The sequence below is a fragment of the Mytilus californianus genome, unplaced genomic scaffold, assembly GCF_021869535.1.
Source record: "Mytilus californianus isolate M0D057914Y unplaced genomic scaffold, xbMytCali1.0.p SCAF_9, whole genome shotgun sequence".
NCBI lineage: Eukaryota > Metazoa > Mollusca > Bivalvia > Mytilida > Mytilidae > Mytilus > Mytilus californianus.
The window spans coordinates 31,540,950-31,545,036 of NW_026262745.1; the positions used below are offsets into that span (position 1 = coordinate 31,540,950).

General features: G+C 33.5%; 2 long non-coding RNA genes across 8 annotated transcripts; one reads left to right on the plus strand and one right to left on the minus strand.

Annotated features, from left to right (window-relative positions):
• Positions 1 to 1,317: 1,317 nt before the first annotated feature.
• Positions 1,318 to 2,015, minus strand: LOC127715134 (uncharacterized). Its single transcript, XR_007988181.1, has 2 exons — positions 1,885 to 2,015; positions 1,318 to 1,527 (listed from the first exon to the last, which is right to left on the minus strand). It is a non-coding gene; the product is annotated as an uncharacterized LOC127715134 (long non-coding RNA).
• LOC127715131 (uncharacterized) lies at positions 1,504 to 3,587 on the plus strand. 7 transcript variants are annotated; one of them, XR_007988173.1, is made up of 5 exons: positions 1,504 to 1,643; positions 1,865 to 2,108; positions 2,301 to 2,620; positions 3,005 to 3,196; positions 3,261 to 3,587. It is a non-coding gene; the product is annotated as an uncharacterized LOC127715131 (long non-coding RNA). The 7 variants fall into 7 exon arrangements; XR_007988178.1 differs by having other exon boundaries at positions 3,069 to 3,196; XR_007988176.1 differs by having other exon boundaries at positions 2,301 to 2,428.
• Positions 3,588 to 4,087: the final 500 nt, after the last annotated feature.

Consider the following 4,087-nt stretch of genomic DNA (forward strand, 5'->3'; position numbering starts at 1 on the left):
GTAGACTGGCACTGCGACTTGAAGAACCAGTTTGAGTCAATCCCTTTTCACTTGATTTTTTAGGGTCTGTTCTTGTTAAACAAATCTGTACCAGACTAGTGGGAAGGTTACACTCCCACATTTGTTTATATGTGCCTATCCTTATCAAGGAATCTGTTAGACCCTAAACCATTCATTTTTAGGGGTGTTTGGGACTGTAACTATTGAAACAAAAATTGTTTTAATCAATCAGCAGGAATACTCAAAGCCAAGAACACACAAGTCTCAATTCATGTAAAAGCTGTATATGACTAATAGGGAAATAAAACAAAGGCCAAATTGCTCCAAGATCAAACTTGAAGATGCCTTGTATATGTCTCACTGATTTTGGTGATCCTGTTTTATATTATTGAAATTGGTGTTAAACCCATATCTCTTATTTCACACTATTCTTTCTACATGTCTCTTATGGTGGACATTTTAGGTACTGTAAATTCAGAAATGATTGTGAAGTTTTTATTTATGCAATAATGTGACTGGGTGAATATCCCATCAAAAAGAACTTATATTCCGATAGCCTATCAATCTGATTTAAATACAGATCCTATGTCCACGCTTTCGTTACAGGAAGCAAAGCTTGGACACCGGATCTATATCTTAATCAGATTCATATATCTGTGTACAGATTTTCCTGAAACAACAATATTTAATCTTGCATTTTAGTTCATTCTTCAAAAATAGCAACAATAAATGCACACAATAATTTGTAAATTTACAGTATTAAAAAACCAAGGTTTTACAAAATCATGTGATCACATGTGGGAAAAGACCACTTGGGCATATCATCCTTAATACTACATTTTGAGCAGGATCAGCTTTCTCATTCAGAGCACCTGAGATCACCTGTATGTTTGTGGGGTTCATGTTGCTCAGAGTCTTTAGTGATCCATGTTGTAAAGTAGACACATGTTTGTCTTGTCATCTTTATTTTTTTGTGATGGCTTTATCCATTGTTTTCAACTTGCAAGTTTGATTGTCCCTTTGCATCTGCTGCCTTTGTATATCAGTAATACATTGAAACTTGACCATGCAATGCAATATATTGCATGCATATCCTTGACTTGAAACATGCCATATTAAAAGTGAAATGACCATTAATGTTGATAGATTATTAATGTAAAACAAATTGGAAAATCAATCAGGCTGAACATTGGATACAACTGTTTTGCACTGATTATTTTACCATTTATACAATGGTCTTGGTGGATGGTTTGGATATGGATGATTGAAATTACTTGTTCATACCTAGTTTATCCAAATAGAACACTAAAGCATACATAAGATTCAATTTTTATTAAACTAAAAAACAAAAGAGGAAAACAAATTGAAAAAAAAATGAAAAAAGAAAAAATACACCAGCTACATTATCAACCTTTAACATATTTATTATTTAATATAAGAAAGTAATAAAAGTCCTTTTCAATATTCCATATAAAAATAAAGAATGTGGTATGATTGCCAATGAGACAATGTCCTTTTGTATCAGTCCTATGGATCATAATCTTTCCATTTTGAATACTGTGTTAAATATCTAAATGCACACCATTTTAATGAAAAAATTTTTAAACAGCTTTGTAACCTTGCAAAATATTTTTTTTTTTTTAGTTTCAAAACATGAATTAAATTCCTATTCAAACTTGAAACATACTTGTTCTAAAATAATTTCTGGTCATTGGCGTGAAAAAGCCAGAAAACCAGTCGACATATAGCGGGTTGAAATTGGCAAATAAAACCATTTCTCTCTTAGTCCGATAAGTTGCAGACAATTTAGTCACTGTACTTAACAAATGAATGTCAACATAAAAACTTCAAACTGAATGACTAGCATTCATACACGAAACATACAGATATGGAATGACCAGCATTCACAATTATAGGTACTTAGGGTGCAATACCGTCTTTCCCCAAACAACACAGAATGACTAGCATTCACAATTATAGGTACTTAGGGTGCAATACCGTCTTTCCCCAAACAACACAAAATGACTAGCATTCACAATTATAGGTACTTAGGGTGCAATACCGTCTTTCCCCAAACAACACAAAATGACTAGCATTCACAATTATAGGTACTTAGGGTGCAATACCGTCTTTCCCCAAACAACACCAAATGAGAAGCATTCACAATTATAGGTACTTAGGGTGCAATACCGTCTTTCCCCAAACAACACCAAATGACCAGCATTCACAATTATAGGTACTTAGGGTGCAATACCGTCTTTCCCCAAACAACACCAAATGACTGGCATTCACAATTATAGGTACTTAGGGTGCAATACCGTCTTTCCCCAAACAACACCAAATGACTAGCATTCACAATTATAGGTACTTAGGGTGCAATACCGTCTTTCCCCAAACAACACCAAATGACCAGCATTCACAATTATAGGTACTTAGGGTGCAATACCGTCTTTCCCCAAACAACACAAAATGACCAGCATTCACAATTATAGGTACTTAGGGTGCAATACCGTCTTTCCCCAAACAACACCAAATGACCAGCATTCACAATTATAGGTACTTAGGGTGCAATACCGTCTTTCCCCAAACAACACCAAATGACCAGCATTCACAATTATAGGTACTTAGGGTGCAATACCGTCTTTCCCCATACAACACCAAATGACTAGCATTCACAATTATAGGTACTTAGGGTGCAATACCGTCTTTCCCCAAACAACACCAAATGACCAGCATTCACAATTATAGGTACTGAGGGTGCAATACCGTCTTTCCCCAAACAACACAGAATGACCAGCATTCACAATTATAGGTACTTAGGGTGCAATACCGTCTTTCCCCAAACAACACAAAATGACAAGCATTCACAATTATAGGTACTTAGGGTGCAATACCGTCTTTCCCCAAACAACACCAAATGAGAAGCATTCACAATTATAGGTACTTAGGGTGCAATACCGTCTTTCCCCAAACAACACCAAATGAGAAGCATTCACAATTATAGGTACTTAGGGTGCAATACCGTCTTTCCCCAAACAACACCAAATGACTAGCATTCACAATTATAGGTACTTAGGGTGCAATACCGTCTTTCCCCAAACAACACCAAATGACTAGCATTCACAATTATAGGTACTTAGGGTGCAATACCGTCTTTCCCCAAACAACACAAAATGACTAGCATTCACAATTATAGGTACTTAGGGTGCAATACCTTCTTTCCCCATACAACACAAAATTACTAGCATTCACAATTATAGGTACTTAGGGTGCAATACCGTCTTTCCCCAAACAACACAGAATGACTAGCATTCACAATTACAGAATCAGTAGTCTTTTTGCAGGAAGAAAATCACCAACAGTGACATTTAGAATATTTTACATTTAACGTTGACTTGCACATTCTCTTTTGTCAAAATTTGTTTCAACTGATTTTCAACAAGAAAAAATTAGTCAAGAATTTATATCCTTGAAGTTAGTACCTTTTGATCTTATTTCATCAAATAGGCTCTGCTGAAAATGATAAATGTAGCTGTGTGTATATTTAAAAACAAAAATATGTTAAGGGAAAAAAAAGGTTAATTAAAGGATGAAAAATTTAAAAATAATGTAAAAATGAAACATATGTAAATAAAAATTTAAATAATTAAAAATAAATAAGCTTCTAGAAAATAAACAAAAATACTTAGACTTTGGATGTAAATAAAAAAAAATGCAATAATGATATATCTTAAAATATAGAGGGGCATTAATGTAAAAAAGTCCATGTAAAACATCATCTAATGTCAAATAGTCCTCTGTTTCATAAATCCTCAAAACTGAAATGTTCCAAGCTCTTCTTCGTTCCTATTGTTATCTGTAAATATAAGAGATACATAGTTAAGCATTATTTTCAACTTCTAATTAAGCAAGTATTAGTTACCCAGTATGAAATTATAGTCATATTTTAATTGTCTACTGAGTCCAACAATAATGACAAGTTTCACATTTCAATTTGAATGTTTCTAATTTCACTAAGACTTTTTAAAATATATTTGTAATCATCATTTTTATTAAACTGAAATAAATTTTATCATGTTTATTGCAA